General features: G+C 45.1%; 1 protein-coding gene across 1 annotated transcript in view; it reads left to right on the forward strand.

The window, feature by feature from the left end:
• PAX2 (paired box 2) overlaps positions 1-19074 on the forward strand; it is a 195338-nt gene that overhangs the window by 11346 nt on the left and 164918 nt on the right. The window lies entirely within an intron of this gene.

The following is a 19074-nucleotide window of genomic DNA, read 5'->3' on the forward strand; positions in this document are numbered from 1 at the left end:
TAAACATAATGGATCCCTGTCCCCAAAGGGCTCACAATGTAAAAAGAAACATAAGATAGACACCAGCAACAGTCACTGGAGGTCCTGTGCTGGGGGTGGATAGGGCCAGTTACTCTCCCCCTGCTAAATAAAGAGAATCACCACATTGAAAGGTGCCTCTTTGCCAAGTCAGCAGGGTCCTGCTAACTAAGCTTTATTGCATCAAGCTTCAGAAAGAATCTCCTGACACTTGAAAGCTTGCTCATTTCTTTGTGCCATTTTGTTGCTCCTAATATAGGTATTGTGTTATTTCTGCCTTTTAGAGTTTTCTAATGGACCAGCATCATGTCTGCCTGCCTTTTTCCTCTTCTATTTTTTTATTATACTAGGAAAATGTCCATTATTATGATGGGTAGGATGTATATGTGAAAGGAGATGCAACAGTATTGAGAGAAAATAGAGGGCTGTATTCAAGAACTGATATTGGTGGGACTAATGCTGAAGTGGTGGTGCCCACCCCACTAAGTGACTTCAGCCAGTTGAACAGGCCCGGCTGCCAGAGCCCTGGTGTCCATGAACATATCCGATGGAAGTTGTTGTAGCAGAAGACAGCACAGCCTGTACGAGAGATAGGGTCTGTATTGGCCAAGGCATCGGGACTTTGTGGTTGGAGCTGCTGAGGATTTCCTGGCCTGCTTGGTGGCTTCATGACTGCAGGTAGACCTGCTTGAGATCCTGCAATTGGTTGCAGGGAGAAGAGAACAAGGTGTACAGAAGAGCTTTGGGAGGTCATATGCCAGCATTTGAGTGTTTAGAAGAAATAAGCATAAGTTCCATTCCCGTGATTTACATGTGAATGCTTCCAGCTCCAGATCATATGGCTTGGGACTTTGATGTGCAAAAGACTGCCTGTTCTCCCATGAACCTGCCAGGTTATTCATTGCCAGTGGAGGTCCTTCTCTGGGTGCTTCAGCCATCAGTAGTTAGATGAGTGGCAACCTGGGAAAGGGCCTTAACTGCTGTGGTACCCTAATTCTGGAATTCTCTCCCCCCCCCCCACCGAATGGCTGGCCTGGTGCTTAGGCTCACTGAGCTTTAGGCACCATGCTATGACCTTCTATTCCCCCAAGTATTTAATGCCTTTTAATGTCTGAACTGATGCTGCTGTTTCTGGGTTTTTAGTTGGCTGTGAGCTTTAACTGTTGCTTTTATCACTGCCTGTTGTTTTATTGTATCCATTTGTGATTTTCTAGTGTTGATTTTTCATGTATTTATGGAGGATATGTCACCTTGAAAATTGTAGGATATACAAGATTTAATTAATTAATCAAACATTTGCCTTTTTCTTCACATAAAACCATTGGCAGAGTGTAAAGAAAACTTAAATATACCAGCCTGATTTAATTTTCTTTGGTTGTCCTGTCTAGTTAGGACAGAATGCTCCAATTTGTAAGTCGAGATCCCAATATGTGAGATTCCCCTGCTCTGCCCCTTTCAGTTCCAGCAAATATGTGGGCAACATATGTTCCCAGGAGTCACTGTTGCTTCTGATAGCAGGAGCATAAAATACTTCTAGTTCAGATATCAAGTAATTTAGAGAAAAGCATGAGTATTCTCAGAATCACTGGGAGCTCTTCTGTCATTTGGTTGTAATGTGCATCATAAGTTTGCCCTTTTCTTTTGGCATTGCTCTTTCAAAACAAGGTTCCTGTTAAATCCGTGCTAATGCAGGATTCAGGAGTGGAAATTAAAAGTGCAAAATAAAGCAATGGAAAATGAACAGTGATGCGGTATTTCTGCTGTACAATAGGAGTCGATGCACGCATTTACTTGGGACTTGTCCTCTTTGCTCAGGAGGGTCCACCCTGGTTGCATTTGAATGGGAGACCACATGTGAGCACTGTAAGATATTCCCCTTAGGGAATGGGGCCGCTCTGGGAAGAGCACCTGCTTGCTTTCATGCAGAAGATTCCAAGTTCTCTCCCTGGCATCTCCAAGATAGAGAGCTGAGAGAGACTCCTGCCTGCCACCTTGGAGAAGCCGCTGCCATTCTGGGTAGACAATCCTGAGCTAGATGGACCAATGGTCTGACTTGGTAAGGCAGCTTCCTATGTTTCTATGTTCCACTGAATTCAGAAGAGCTTATGTCTGAGTTCTGCATAGGATAAGACTATAACAAGATCAGAATGTCATTCTCATGACTGGGCAGGTAGAGGGAAAGCTTCCCAAACCTTACCTTCCCCCCAGACAATCCCCGGAAGCCTGGTAGGAGCATGCTCTATGCTCCTACACGATCAGTCCATGCAGTGCGGAGGAGGGCCAGTTGGTATGAGGCCGTGACTCATTGTCCTGGCCTCCGAGAATCCCACAATGCACCATGTGCATTGTGCGGTGCATTATGGGGATCTTCCTGATGATGGCCAGGAGCCCACTCCTGTGCCAGTGCTGTCTAGGAACAGCCGGCGCTTACTCATGATCAGTTAGCCCAAGTTAAGGGCATGTTCACACCCTTAACCTTTGCAAACCGGCAGGCTCCGTTGGCAGGTTTGCCATGGCGGCAGCACCAGGATCCATATGGATCCCAGCCTGGTCTTGGCTGCTCATGAGAACAGCCTCAGGGACTTAGTTTTCCCAGCCCCTGTTGCTCCTAAACTTCAATATCATTTCCCACCACCAAGTGCTGATTCAGATGCTTAACATTATTTACGTATTTATTTATTTATTTATTTATTTATTTATTTATTTATTTATTTATTTATTTTTACATTTATATCCCGCTCGTCCTCCAAGGAGCCCACAGCGGTGTACTACATACTTGAGTTTCTCTTTCACAGCAACCCTGTGAAGTAGGTTAGGCTGAGAGAGAAGTGACTGGCCGAGAGTCATTTGCACTGAGCTATGAATTGCACTGAATGTTGGCAGTGTTTTCTAGTTATATTAAGTAGTGTTTTAAGCAGCCATTGAATTAAGGGCTTATCAATTAATTTGATATAACAGAACCCCAGGGTTAACTGCTTTATTGTGCTTTACCCAGCAGGGGGCTTGTCCTCAATGCTCTGTAGGTTGAGTGTTACTTCTTCCTTTCCTGGGTTTAAGAATTCAGGTTGAGGAAGGGAAAATCAGGAAGTGCTGCAATCACAAACAGGACAAAGGAGACATGGAAGAACTGTAGCCTGAGCAACTGCATCGGTTCTACAACAAGATCTGTAATAGAAGCACATATTGGACATTAAGACTCAACATACTGCATTTACCTTAAAATTCCCAATAAAACACTCCTCAATGATACTGTTGTACTGAGCTGAATCAAAATGGGAGGACAAAAACTGGAAAATATCCTCCTTGTTAAGCTTGTCAGTGTTTTAAAGTAAAAATACTCCTACTTACTTAACAACATCTCACTTAAAATTACTAGAGGTTATACAAAAATTAAAAATAAAACAGACTCTGCCCATTAGTTCACAATCCAAAGTTAATGACAAGTGCAGTAAGGAGAAAGCAAAGTAAAAGGGAAGGAGGTTCAATTAAAAGGAATTGCGGTTGTCAAGCTCAGTGGAAGAGCATCTGCTTTGAATGCAGAAGGACCCAGGTTCAATCTCTCGCATCTCCAGGCAGGACTGGGAAAGACAGTAACCTTGGAGAAGCCATTGCCAGACAGTGTAGACGATACTGAGCTAGATGGACCAATGGTCTGACTTAGTATAAGGCAGCCTTTTATATTCCCAATTGTGAAAACCCATGGGAAATAGATGTGTCTTAAGAAGGTGCTTGAATGTAATCACAGAACAAAAAAGTTAGATGTCAGATGGAAAGGCATTGGAATGTCTGAAAGTGGACACCAGAGAGGGTGCAATAGAGAAGGCATAATTTTATACCCCCTCTATATAGGGTATAATTCTGTTAGGTTTAATTAGAAGATTGGTACCTGGTAGATTCCAAGGAAGAACATGGTAGAAAAAGAAGAGAAGATAAAGGGGAGCAAAATCATGCAGATATCTGAAAGTAAGTAAAAGAAGCTTAAAGTGAAGGCAAGAAATCAGTGATGAGAATGGTACACAGGTGAAATACCATTTGAATGTTGAGCAGAAAATATTGACTGAGTAGCACCAAGACTAGATTTAAGATTAGAAATGCTAGCAAAGCTTGCTGTATCTAGGCCAAATCACATACATTGGGGGTTCACAGAAAGGCTTGAATTAAGATATACGCTGGAGAAGAATTCTGGTTCACCCTCCCAAACCTGCTCCCCAGAATCCAGACCTCCTCCACAGACTCACTCTTCTCTTCCTTTAAACTACACTAACCCAGTCAGTGCAGCAATGGTGGCAATGCTTCAGTCACAGGAAGAAGGAAGGGTGGAGGTTTCTGCCTCTCTCCCCTCTATGCACAAAAGTCCTCAGTAGCCCCCAGGACATCTATTTATGGGAACAAACTGAACCAGTAGAACACAAACTGAGAGAACATCAGTCATCAACTTAAGAGTGGGATGAGAGTAGAAGAGTAAAATCAAGAAGACCAATAAAGGAAATAGCCCTATTCAGACATGTTTAAAAAGTGTTGCTGTGGCCGTGTACAGTGGCGCAAATGGGCTAGAAGTGTCACCCCAACTAATCACTCACTATTGTGCTACATTGCTCATGCTTATAGTGGTGTTTGTCTGAACAGGGAAGCACCATATACATGATGGTGAATTGCCTCAGCCTCGCAATGATGGAAGCACCCACTATCACGGATACGGTGCTTCCCTGTTCAGACAAATGCCATTGTGAGTGGTGTGGCACAATGGTGAGTGATGGGTCAAGGGCAGAACTTCTGTCCTGTTGACACTGCTGTAAATGGCAGTGCTTTTAAAAACACTTGAACAGAGCTAGGGTTTTTAATACAGGGCTATTTCCAGGCTGAAGGGGGCCCTTGAGAAATTGCCTTTAATAGGCCCCCTCCAACCAGTGTGGGTCCTGAGAGAATCATTCTACCTTCATCACACAGTGGCTATAGTGTAGAGGTAGGGATCAGCAGCGGGGTCTTGTGAGAGCCCTGGGCCACCCAGCATTTGTTCAGTGGTACTGCTGACCCCAGACACAGACCTTGAATCAATATGATAGGAAATAACCTATTTGTGATGGAGCTATTAGGCTAAGTTACAGTGGCCCAGAAGATCTTCAACCTTCCAGTAATGGAAGAAGGGCTGTGGGTCCACAAGGAGCCTCCAGCACCCCTGTGCCGAAGGTGTCGTGTGCCGTGAACCAGGCACAGAGTGGGAGAAGTGTCCACATCTCTCCCCTTGCTGCACAAGTTCTTTCAACTTGTAGAAATCTGCTCCTGGAGGTCATGCAGCCCTCAGAACTATATTTATATGTATGGAAAGGACTTTTGGAGGGAAAAGAGAGGCGTTAAAATAGTTCCCACCTTCCCCACCACACGCTGTCTGCTGCCCGAAGCCTTCAGCGCAGGGACACTGAAGGCTCGTTGCAAACTCACAGCCCTTCTCCCATCATGGGAAGGCTGGAGATCTTGTGGGCCAGTGAGTTTTCATATAATGCATGTCTTGAGGTATTGGAGTTCAACTGGTGGGTCAAAACCCAAATGTTTCCCTGTGATGGAAGTGCAACTGGAAAACCCCCCACATAGTAGTTATACTCTGCCTTTCTATTCCAAAGCACACTCAAGACCGCTTACAAAATACACAAAACAATAAAATAAGCTAGAATGCAATACTTTGAAATGACAACCGTTTCCAAGAGCAGCAATAAAACAATACCAGAAAACACACCAGAAATCACAGGAAAAATAATCCATCTGGGGCCCTAACTAAAAAAATGCCCATCAGAATAAATAAAAGTCCGCTTAGAAACAGGAAAAGAAAAGTCTAGTTTAACTCTCATTGGGAAGCCATTCCTGTAATTTGGGTGGCACCACTGAAAAGACCCCTCTCTTGGCACTGCCAGCTGTAGCTGTGTAGTGGGTGGGGAGACAGGAAGGGGGTCTGTGAATCCTGAATAAAGATCTTGCAGGTTCATATGGGAGGAGGTGATTTCTGAGATTCCCTGGTGCTAGGGTAGATAGGGCTTTAAAGTTTAAAGTCAGTGGCACACACAAGGAAACGCAGGTGGTCAAAGCACTGCCCATGCTGCTGTTTCTGAGTAAACACCACCAACCGTGTGGCAGAACAGAGCAGTTCTGCTCTGTGGTAAAGTTGCACAAACACAACTGTGTGATGTGATGGCCAATGGAAATAATGGGTGTCGCATTGTGCAACTACATTTGCACAGCTTTATGTCAGAGTGGAACTACCCTGTCCCTCTAACCACCTTCATTCCCTTGCATGGTATGTGAACCACTATCTTGAGCTGGGCACAGGAACAAACTAGTAACCAGTGAAACTGGTACAAAACTGGCTTAACTGCTAACCTCAGCCAAAATTCTGGCAGCAGCATTCTGAAACAACTGAAGTTTCCAGGCTGTCTTCAACCTTATGTAAAGCACTTTACAGTTATCTAATCTGGAAATGACTAGGGCATGAATGACTGTAGCTAAATCTGATTCCTCTCTTTAAAAGGGGGGAGGCATAGCTGATGAACCCGATAGAGTTGATAAAAGGCACTCCTGGGCACCACTGTCACCTGTGTATCCAATAATAGGGATAGGTTCAGGAGCACCCCAAGTTGTAAACCCGTTGCTTCAGAGGGAGCACAACCCCACCCAAAGACACAGACATCCAGAGCCTCCATCTCAAGAGGCAGCCAAACTGCATCCTGGTGCAGAGAGGCTGCTCTGAGCAAAGCCAGAGTATTGCTGAGCAGCAAAGTGCAAGTGTGTGGGGAGGGGGGAGCAATCTTCACTGCTGTTTACCTTCCACAAACCAGTCCCTGAGGGTCAAGCAACCCTCAGGGACATATTTTTGAAAGGTAAAGAGCTCTTAACAGGGGAAGGAAGAGCAACAAAAATGCCCCACCCCCACCCCCTGCACATGTTGTGCTGCTCAGCAACACCCTGGCTGAGCTAAGAGCAGTTTCTCTGCATGGGGACATAGTTTGGCTGAATCCTGAAATGGCTGCTCTGTATGTCAGCCACTGCATATTTCCTCCAGGATCATCAATATCTCTGACCAACAATACCTTCATCTTTTCTCAGTTCAGCTCCCATTTGTTCACTCTCCTCCACTCCAAAACTGCTACCTCTTTCCCAGGTTTGGACACTGGAAACAAGAGATGGAACTGGGTTTCATCAGTGCGCTGATGACATCCAAGCCTAAATCTCCATATGACCTTGCCCAGTAGCTTCATGTAGATGCCCGTCTCAGCCAAGTGTCCCAGATGGATACCATAGTTTGTGGTATCAAAGGCTGAGGATCTAGGAGTAAAATCAGGAGCAAGGCAAAGACTAGGAGGATCAGCGCTCCCTTTGCACTAACCTTGCAATAACTGTTTGCCCTGCTCAGGTCATCCACCAGGGTGACTAAAGCACCATAGCTAGAAACCAGATTCGAACAGATCCAAGTAATAAATTTCATCCAAAGAAATCTGAAACTTAGCAGCCATGACACGATCAAGGTCCTTGCTCCATTTGAAACAGGGCTATAGTTTTTTAAAGGTAAAGTGTGCCGTCAAATCGATTTTGACTCCTGGCACCCACAGAGCCCTGTGGTTTTCTTTTGGTAGAATACAGGAGGGGTTTACCATTGCCTCCTCCCACGCAGTATGAGATGATGCCTTTCAGCACTTTTCTGTATCGCTGCTGCCCAATATAGTACCAGCGGGGATTCGAACCAGCAACCTTATGCTTGTTAGTCAAGCATTTCTGTGCTGCGCCAAAGAAGGTTGCCAGTTTGAATCCCTGCTGGTACTATATTGGGAAGCAGAGATATAGGAAGATTCTGAAAAGCATCATCTCATGCTGCATGGGAGGAGGCAATGGTAAACACCCCCTGTATTCTACCAAAGAAAACCACAAGGCTCTGTGGTCGCCAGGAGTCGAAACCGACTCAACAGCACACTTTACTTTATAGTTGTTTAGATCAGAGGGGTCAGATGAACAACTAACTGGTCAGGAGCAGGACATACAGCAAGATTATATCAGGTAGCTGAGTGTGGAGAGGACCAAGCATGAAGGTCCCAGGGACATAAACATAAACAAGGTAACAGGCAGGAACTAAAGGGACATGGAAGGTAAGTTTGAGGAATCAAGAAGATTACTTGCGACGCAGGCAGATGACAATTGACCAGCCTGCAGAATTTACACAAATAGCTGCTAATCCCCATTAGAAGTTCTGGAATCCAATTCAGATGAATGGAGGTTGTAAAGGTAGCTAGTTAAGTAGATTATTTAGTTAATAATAGTACATATAAAGTCCACTCCTTGCCAAAAGGCACCTGAGGAGATGTGCAACCTTTAAAATGTTATTATAAACAACAGACTGACAATATATTGTTTTATCTCCCATGTCCAACAATAGCTCTTTGGGATTGCTCATAGACCATTGTGCTAATGGTCCTTATTCCTGTTCCCCTGCTCTCCAGTCCCCCTACAGGAGGCCAGAGGCTGCAAAAGTAAACCTCTTCTTTTGTTTTTTAGCTGTCCTACAATTGCATGTGCAAATGCTGAATGGTGAGTGCACGAAATGGTTTGGTAGATGAGCCTTTAATTTCTTTAACTAAATTTATGAAGTTGCATTTTGTCCTTAATCCCCACCACTTATTTAGCCTTAATCCCCATCACTTTTGGTCAACATGAAACATTTCTAGTTGCATATTTTTGTGAAAACCTACCTCTCTGCTGTTGCAAGTGACAGTTTGCTGTAAGAAGACTGGAAAGTACATGATGTCAAACAGAGGTGGTTTGGCATCTGCTTGGTTTGGCATCAACTTGAATCGGCTTGTTGTTGAAATTCAGTCACTGGCAAACTTCTTTTTTGTAGACAATTTTTGCTAGCCCTTCAGGGAGCTGCAAAAATCTGAATCCCCTGCCCAAACCATAACCAGCCTGCTCTGATAAAGGTATGCATATTTTGGTGCAATGGGCACTGGCACCTTCCTGAGAATTTCCTCCACCCCTCAGGATTTGAAGATCCTTGACTCTCCCTGCCTGTTTTAAAATCTAACAGCTTCAAGTTGGGAAGAGATTTTTTTTAAATAGCAGATATCATCCATATCTATCTATCTATCTATCTATCTATCTATCTATCTATCTATCTATCTATCTATCTATCTATCTATCTGACCACAAGGCTATAGATGGTCAAGGACGTTGAGCATCTTCCCTATGAGGGAAATGTAGAGACGTGGGGGGTTATTTTAGAAAAAATAAAACTGGATGGGGGACATGAGAGAGGTTTTAAAAATTATGGAAAGTGTGGAGAAGTAGATGTGGAGAAGTTGTTGAGTTATTGGTTTTTATGTCCTCTTTTGTGACTCAGGGTTGCTTAATAGAGTTAATTGACAGTGGGCTCAAAAGGAAGGATGAATATTTTTCAGCTTACACATTTCATTGCCACAAGGAGACTGTTCTCAAGTGCCGGCAAAACCAGGCTAGGGAAGCCCAGCTGAGTTTTGCCTGTGCACGAGAACCGCCAAGAGTTGCATAGCTCTCAACAGCGGCATGGCAGCAAACCTACAATGGAGCCCCATCTATTAGCCTGGGTTAAGGGTGCAAATGCACCATTAGCCCGGGCTAACTGAAGGGCACTCACACACTAGCAGCTTCCTGGCTGGCATTAAAAAACTCGCCATAATGCTCTGCGAACTCACGCTGTGTATTATGGGAGTTCTGGGGGCCTCTTGGCAAATTGCCAGCAATTGTCTGGGCAAGCAGTTTACCTGCCCAGCAACAAGGAGAAGATCATCTGCAAAGGTGGTTAGCTTTTCTAGGCTTCCACCCCTCACCCCTTCAAGCCCTTCTTACGGATCGCGAGAAAGGGCTCAAGGTCTGGTGATTGCTCATGCCTTAGAGGGTTTTAAAAGGGATTAGACAAAGTCATGGCAAGTAGGCCTATCGACATTATCCACTAAATGCAACTCCTGTGTCCACAGGCAGAGTATCTCTGACTACCAGATCCTGGGAACTAAGAACAAGAGATGACTGTGCCCTTTTTACCCTTTTGGTGGTCAACCAGGTATCTGGTTGACCACTGTTGGAAACAGAATGTTGGCTATATAGATCTTGCTCTGATCCAGCAAGACAATTCTAGTGTTCCTACCTATTGGGCCATGCACCCCATTGACTATCCTGATGTAGTCTTGAAACTGTTATAAATGTGTGTTGAGAGAGAGAGAGAGAGAGAGAGAGAGAGAGAGAGAGAGAGAGAGAGAGAATTGTTATGTTTTGGCTTCTGACTTCATTGCTAATAAAGCTGCTAAATTTTTAAACAGGCTGTGAGAATCAAGGAAATATTCCTAGAGCACTGAGGGATAGAAAGAATGTTCAAAAAGGTAGCATCTGCCATGTGGTGGCTATTATGTGTGCAGGAAAGGTTTAAAATAGTGTTAAAAGCATCTAAAACAGACAGTTTTGATCTTATCCTTTAAGCTGAGGCCTTGGGGTGTGAGAGTTTCCAGTCTCTCTAGCCAATTGCTAGTTCTTGCTGCTCCTCTCTCAGGACTGGATGGTGTTTGTGTGCAGTGTTTTGTGTTTTATGTTTGTTGCCATTGTAGTGGTGATCACTGACTTGCCATTTCTGAAGTGGGAACAGAGATCAGTCACTGTTTCCCCAATACACTGTCTGTGGCACCCAGGATATTTGCATCCCATCTCCCCCCCCCCCCCACACCATGTATCAGTCAAAAGAAGGTGAATGTTTGTCTGGCTCTACCTTCCTCTGAAACAAATGCCCAATCACTTCAATAATATTTTCTTACCTTATTATTATTTTTTCCTTGAAGGGTGTGTATTTCTTTGTTCAGCACTAGAACACCTTTGTGTATGTAACACGTGTGTGCATTTTGATTTGAAGTGGTGAACAGGATTCCCCCCCGCCCTTATGCAGCACAGCCTTTCTACCCCCCTCCCCCACACACAGTATGTTTCTTTAAGGATCACACCATTCCTGCCAGAATCACAGCCAGAGCCATTGTAGCACTGGGTGGAGGTGGGCAGCAGGGTGGGGGGCAGGGAGGATGGTCATTGTGTTAACATCCCTCCTTGAACGGGCTCATTTCAAAAGGATGATGATCCTTTTCTCAGCCTTTTTCCTGGATCCCATTTGGGAAAATGAAAGGAGATGCCAGGCCAGGCTGTAAAATCCCACCACTAAATAAATAAATAAAGAGCATCCGAATCATACTGAGAACTCAATAAAACAATCACTTCAAATATGAAGAGAGATAAATCTTATGCCTGCACAGGTAACCCACTCAATTGCTTTTATTATCACTCAGCCTGGCTCTATTTATTACAGTCTGAGGTCTGGGTGAAGGATGCTGCGCAGAGGGTGGTCTCCCTGTGCAATCCTATCCTCTCGAGAGGCAACAATCAGCCCATACAGAGGTGGATTCCTTGGCGAAGGGGGGAGAGGGGCCTCGACAAGCCATCTGTCTGTATGAAAACCAATCAATAACGTTGTAACAAGAGCTCTTGTTGCTGGGAAATGGACAACACACTCGTTTGATACTGGTGGACCATGGAGGGGATTCACTGCTGGGAGGCATGGCGGAGAAAGGAACGCCAGCCTTGTGCACACACAGGCAAGCAGTACCTATGTTTGTTGTCCAACGTGGAAGCAGGAAAAATAGGGGTCTGTGGGGTGGGGTGTGTATTATGCAGCACTGGCAGCTCACATGTGTACTAAAATGCCTGCATTTTACATTTTAAGCTGTTTCCATTTCAAGGTGTTTTTCATGTGTGTGTGTGTGTGTTTGTGTTTGTGTGTGTAGAAGTTGGGAAATATACAAAGTGCCAGATTTTTTTTTTTTTTTTAATGTTTTCTGAGTTGTAACACTACAGACCTTTGAAAAATTCCGTTTTGGCAAAACGTTGTACAGCACTACTGTACCTTTTAAAATAAATGCCCATATCTCAGATAGTCCTGTTGCTCTTCTGAAATCTGGGAGCAACACAGGTCCCAAGGGTGTCCAAGCCTTGTACACCCAGGTACTGTGTGCACAGATATGCCTCTTTACTCTGTATCCTCCCTGCTCCTTTAGTTGAAGATGGTTTCTTCAGATGACTGTTGAAGGATTGTTTCAGCTGAGCCTTTCTTCCAGTCTTTTTCCCCCAGCACAATTGTGTGCAATTGTTGGCTGTTGCACCATATCCAGATATCTTTCCTGAAAGCATTGCTTCTTTTGTGGACAAATCAAAGTTTTCCAGGACTCAACCTGTAGCATTTTGTCTCTGGGAAGTACAATTCCTCCCCAGGGTAGCACATCAATTTTGATCATGAATGCTATATGACAGGAATGCAATTGCATAAGTATCACAAGAACCTACCGGCTAGAATCTTGTCATCATGGCAAGCGTGTAACATAACTCCTACCTTCCCATGCCTGTATCATTCTCTGTGTATTCTTTAAAAGTTAGATTTTCTATGCTTTTTCCATGCCCACTCCTCAAAAAATCTTGAGGGTGCATGTTACCCAGCTGTACCATGGAAGTGCAGGAACATCATCTAATTTTTAAACAGTGGCGAATACCAGCAAATATACCATTCTGTGAACTTTTTTCTTCCCTCCCTTTTAAAATTTACTATTTTTAAGGCTGTACACTCCCCCTGTTCAGTGCAGCTCTGCACATTTCCCAGACTCTTTTTAAAGAGGGGAAGACATCCTCACAGAAAGGATTTGTCTTATCACTTCCACCTCACCTCCACCTCATTTATTTCTGAGGCTAACAATACAGTGCTAGTGCTAGGCTGGGGTTAGCACACAAATAACCCCAAGTAGAAATAAGTGTTTTGTGTTGTCTGGAAAGCTTCTATGAAAACAGCATCCCACTCAGTCTTGAATAGTCTAGAGGAAGGTGATACCATATCATATCTGTCTGCCTCACACTAAAGATTCCAGAGATTGTCTTCATAGTTCAGCTGGGAAATTGACTCCCAGGCTTGGGGCTCAAGACTATAGCAAACCATGGCATCAAAAAAGCATATAAGAAAAGAAGCATTGCTGTATTTGTTTCATACTTAAGTCACACCTCTAGTCCTGGGACGACTTGTGTCCCAAGGCTCACAACCTCTCAGTGCATAGAGGTTCAACCCACAGGATCCTTTAAACTGGGAAGTGGGAAGTGTGCTCAAAGCTGAAATGGGCAAACTAGATAGAGAGTGCACATCTTTGCTTTCTAAAACTCCAGGATCCTTTAAAGTGGAACAAGCAATGGCTCTTCACAGTTTAAAGGATAGAATTGCTAGTGCCATCAGACAGGTCTTCTCGAAGTTCAGTTTGTCCCCCTCCCCCACCCCCACCCCACCAAAGGACCTTTTGAACTGTGATGGAGAAGGCTCCTTTGCAGTGTAAGGGACACGACAGTAGGGTGGATCAGAAACAGATCCAAATGTGCATCTGGGTCTTTGTTGGGGTGGGAAATGATAGATGCAGCATGCCCATAAACAGCAACATTATGGTGAAGGAGCCTAAGGTCACAATCAATGATGAACTGTCAGAATTTAAATATAGTCAGCTTCATTTGTTTAATTTTAATTGTATAATTTTTTAAAAAATGTATTCAATATGAATATGTCCTTAATGCAAATAGGGGAAGAAGAAGAAAAAGTCCTTCATGCATGCCACTTATTCCAGTGCTTTTGCACTGATTGGAGGAAATTGTGGAAGGCAAGACTATGCTAACATTTTACTGAGCAGTTGAGTAGAATATTGCTTCCACACCTTTACTGAGACCTACATATAGTCCATGAGCCAGGCCCTCAAATTTTGGACATTGGTACCATCTTGGGATGAATGCTTATAGTAATGTTTGGCAACATCTACTCCTCTAAAGATGGAGATAGGTGATAGGTGATAGTAATGTTGCACCTACAGTCTTCTCTGTGTTATCACCCCTTCTTTATTCCTACCCCCAAATGAGTAGGGTAAAATTGCAGTCATTTTTGCAAAGAGGTTAGGTCAGGGTTAGGGTAGGGTCAAGGTTAGGGTAACAATGAACAGACTGCTGTACTCTCTCCATGGAGTACTCTTTGGGGGCCATTCCTGCCAATGTTCATTTCCATTCCTCTGAGAACATTGATAAAGAATTATGGTAGTTTTTTTTTTGTTTTTTTAGAATTTTTAAAAGCTTTTACAACACTATTGCAATTTGATCACAACAGGCCCTATGGTCAGGACAAAAAAACCATGATAACACACTGAAAACTGAAAGTGTTGCAATGCTGTCCCCTATTTTCCATATCTAGGGGTGCAGAATTTGTCAAAAATCACTGTGCACATTCTCCCCCCACCCAGATTGTATCAACCACCCCAGCTGGCTCATGTAAGAGTCCGAACCAGACTCAAAATAGAACAGGCATGTCCAGTTTTGTGTGCCTTGAACCTCCCTGGGCTTGGTTTGGGTTCGGGGGGTTCGTGAGTTAAATTTAAATTTAAAGAAAAAGAAAGAAAGAAATCACTGCTCCAGAAATTCCCTCTCCCCCGCTGACCTCCATCATATTTCAAATTGCCTGGTTCACGCATTCCTTGGCCTGTCCCGGGCCCCACCCCCATGGCGGTGGCCATTTTGGAAGCTGCTACACATGCCTAATGGGCCTCTGTGTGGTCATGACCCAAAATGAGCCAAAATGGCCACCGCCACGGGAGTGAGATCCAGAATGGGCTGAAGACCCCCTGAACTGGGCAATTTGGAATATAATGGAGGCCAGAGTGGGGAGGGGGAACTTCTGGAGACCCTCCCGTGGCCTTGGAGAAGCCCTAGGAGCCCTGGGAGCACAGCAGTGAATTTTATTTATGTTAAAAACTTAAACAAAAAATTAACTGTAGAACCCCCCGAACAGGCCGGGGGGTTTGGCTTGATGGTGAACCGAACCATGGGGTTTGGTCTGATATTGAGCCATCGAACCTGACCAGTTTGATGCCGAACCTGTTTGCACATCCCTAGTAAGAGCAACAGACTTACTTTACTTTTTAAGATCAAAGCTAAAAATTCAGTAAAGGAAACTCCTCAAGTCCTCCCCCTCCTGCCATGGCTATGGGTCTGAGATGCAGTCTGCCTGCGCTGTGTTATTCTGAATGGAAAGTACTTAGGGGCACATCCAAGTGTGCTTTCCATTGAAAATAATGCATTGCAGCTAGGGATGTGCAAACCGGCTAGATGTGGAATGGGTTCAATGTCAAGCTGGTTTGGTTCAATGGCTCAGCATCGAAGTGAACCACCCCCTGTTCTGTCCGGCCCTGGACTGAACCCCAGAGTGGAGGTTGCAATTTTTTAAAAAAAGTTATATATATATCCTTATACCATAAAAGCCTTAAGCGTGCAGCCGTGCTGCCCGTGTCTTTTTGGGCCATTCTGGGCATGCGCAGAGCGCATGCCCAGATCGGCCCTAAAAGACACGGCCGCCCAGACTCCGGCGGCCATGTTGGAGCCCGAGAAGCGGTGGCCTAGGAGAAGCGGCCGCCGCCAACGGGAGCAGAATGCTGGCGAGGCGGCGGCAGAGCCGCGGCCTCAGACAGAAGTGATGGTGGCTGCGGCGGGGCGACTGGCCCCGATGGCGGCCACCGCCGCCATGGTGACAATGAGTGCGGGTGAGGCAGCGGCGGCCGTGGTGGGCCGACTGGCCCCGATGGCGGTGGCCGCCGCCGCGGAAGTAGGGGCGAAGCGGCGGCGCTCTGGCCCCGTCAGGCCCCTTTTCTCTGCACTGCGGAGGGCAGGGGTAAGTGCATGGGCCGATTTGGCCCTTAAACATGGGGGGGGGGGCGGCGGTTTGGATGAAAAAGCAGCTGGGAGGGCGCGTGGCCGGTCGGCGGCGGCGGCCGCGGGGGGAAATACATGGGCTAGCGCCCGTTATTATAACGGGCTTCAAATTACTAGTATATATATATATATATATATATATATATATATATATATATATATATATATATAACTTTTTTTAAAAAATCGCAATCTGAGACTGCATCTCAGACCCATAGCCATGGCAGGAGGGGGAGGACTTGAGGAGTTTCCTTTACTGAATTTTTAGCTTTGATCTTAAAAAGTAAAGTAAGTGCGGTGTGTGTGTGTGTGTGTGTGTTTCTGCAGTGGTTCCCCCTCCCCCCACCAGCCTCTGTAATTACTCCATCCAGCTGGTTCTTTGGCCCATTCAGGCCTACAGAGCTCTGCACGGCAGCCATTTTGGATGCTGCCATGCAGGCGCAAATGGCCTCTGCAAGGCCGGGCATGACCATATTAGAACTACATAAAACCATAAGAACAGCCCTGCTGGATCAGGTCCAAGGCCTCTGAAGTCCAGCATCCTGTTTCACACAGTGGCCCACCAGATGCCTCCAAGTAGCCCACAGGCAAGAGGTGAGGCCATGCCCTCTCTCTTGCTGTTTCTCCCTTATTACTGGTATTCAGAGGCATCTTGGCTCTAAGGTTGGAGGTGACCTATAGGCACCAGACTAGCAGCCATTGAGAGACCTGTCCTCCATGAATTTGTCTAAGCCCCTCTTAAAGCCATCCAAGCTAGTGGCCGTCACCACATCCCATGGGAGAGAATTCCATAGATTAGTAATGTGCGGTCTGAAAAAGTACTTCCTTTTGTTGGTGCTAAATTTCCCAGCCTTCAGTTTCATGGGATGACCCCTGGTTCTTGTGTTCTGAGGGTGGGAGAAAACAATTCTCTCTTTCCACTCTCTCTACTCCATGCATAATTGTATACACCTCAATCATGTCTCCCCATAGTTGCCTCTTTTCCAAACTAAAAAGCCTCAGATGCTGTAGCCTTGCCTCATAAGGAAGGTGCTCCAGGCCCCTGTTAATCTTGGCTACCCTCTTCTGCACCTTTTCCAGTTCTACAATGTTCTTCTTAAGATACAGTGGCCAGGACTGTACACAGCACATGACTACACAGTCCAAATGTGACAGCACCATAGATTTGTATAAGGGCATTATAATATTTTCATTTTTATTTTCAATCCCCTACCTAATATTCCCTAGCATGGAATTGGCCTTTTTCACCGCTGCCACGCACGGAGTCAACACTTTCAATGAGCTGTCCACCAGGATCCTGACAGCTCAGACCCCATTAGTGTTTATGTGAAGTTAGGTGTTTGTTTGTTTGTTGTTTGTTTGTTGCCACAATATGCATCACTTTACACTTGCTTACATTAAACTCACCAAGTTTGGAGAGATCCTTTGGGAGCTCCTCACAATCTGTTGTGGATTTTACTAACCTAAATAGTTTAGTGTCATCTGAAAATTTGGCCACTTCACTGGTTCTAGATCATTTATGAACAAGTTAGAGCACTGGTCTGAGCACAGATCACCGGGGGACCCCACTTCTTACTTCCCTCCATTGAGAAAACTGTCCATTTATTCCTACCCTCTGTTTCCTGTCCTTGGACACATGAACCTGTCCCCTTATCCCATGACTGCTAAGTTTACTCTAGAGCCTATGCTGAGGAACTTTGTCAAAAGCTTTTTGGAAGTCCGAGAATACTATGTCAACTGGATCACCTTTATCCACATGCCTGTTGACACACTCAAAGAAATCCAAAAGGTTAGTGAGGCAAGACTTGCCCTTGCAGAAGCCATGCTGATTCTCCTTCAGCAAGGCCTGTTCTTCTGTATGTTTAACAACTTTGTCCTTAAGTATACTTTCCATCAATTTACCTGGCACAGAAGTTAAGCTAACCAGCCTGTAGTTTCCAGGATCCCCCCTGGATCCCTTTGTGAAAATTGCAATTACATTAGCTACTTTCCAGTACAAAGCTACTTTGTACCGCATGGTACAAAGCCTGATTGTAGGGACAATTCACATATTTTTGCTAGGATCAGCAATTTAACATTTGAGTTGCTTCAGAACTCTTGGGAGGATTAGACTGATGTCCCGAGACCTTCTATCTCCATGACAGCAGAGGAGCTGTCAACCTGGGAGTCAGATGCCTCTTCCAGGAATGTGAGAACCTCACATCCCTGAGGGTCTCACCTACGTACTTCTCTGCCTCCCTGAGCTTCTCCAAGGCAGTCACCTTGGCTCCGAGGGAATGAACCTGTTCCTTGAGAGCCAGGAGCAATGTGCACCGAGCGCACACTCATGACTTCTGCCCCTCAGGCAGATAACCAGATATCCATACATGCAACACTCCATGCAATACACTGGGAAGAACCCACCCCCTCCCCTGCTGGCATTCTACCTTCATAACTGGTTTTATTGGCTAGTTAGAATATCTAGAGCTTGAAAGCTAGGTCTCAGCTGCAGCGGCCAGCTAATTAGAGGTTTTAAGCTTTTCCTCCTAGAAAATTACAAAAGTAGGGTAGTACCTTCTCCTCATGCTGGGTGTCTCCTTTGTGATAAAGGGTGGCTGCTTGTGCACTACACTACACACTTCCCCACTAAACTCCATGCAAAACTCTTTTGATATCTGTTAGCAATCTCTTGTTCAGAAAGCTCCAGATAGCAAAACTTCCCTGGTCTGAGCCTTGCCTTCTCAAGAGCTGTTTCCAGCCTGAGCCATTTCCGGAATGTGGCCCCTCCCACAAGCTGTGTGACTCACTTACTGTCTTTCTAGGCACAACTTAAACTGAAACTGCCCTTTCAAAAACAATCCCCAGCCAGCCAGAAATCAAACCCTGGAAAAGACTAGCCCTAAGAAACTTACCTTGTTATTTCCCCCTTGTGCTCTCTCTCTCTCTCTCTCTCTCTCCCCCTCCCTCTCCCTCTCTCTCCCCCCACCCCACTCGCTTTGGACAATTTTGTTAAAAATCAGTATCTAAATTGTTGTTCTCTCTCTCTCTCTCTCTCTCTCTCTTTCTTTCTGAAAGAAAACAAAAGTTTGCTCCCTCCCTGGTCTGAGCCTTGTCTTCTCAAAAGCTGCTTTCAAACTAAATCTGTATTTCAATACAGAGTGGGGATGAGGGGTAGGTGAGCAAAGCAGCTGCCTAGGACGCTGCACACATAGGGGCACAGTGAATGACAATTTTAACTATTAAGTGTTATACTTTATAAATATATTT

Source organism: Hemicordylus capensis, chromosome 3 (genome assembly GCF_027244095.1).
Source record: "Hemicordylus capensis ecotype Gifberg chromosome 3, rHemCap1.1.pri, whole genome shotgun sequence".
In the NCBI taxonomy this organism is placed as follows: Eukaryota; Metazoa; Chordata; class Lepidosauria; order Squamata; family Cordylidae; genus Hemicordylus; species Hemicordylus capensis.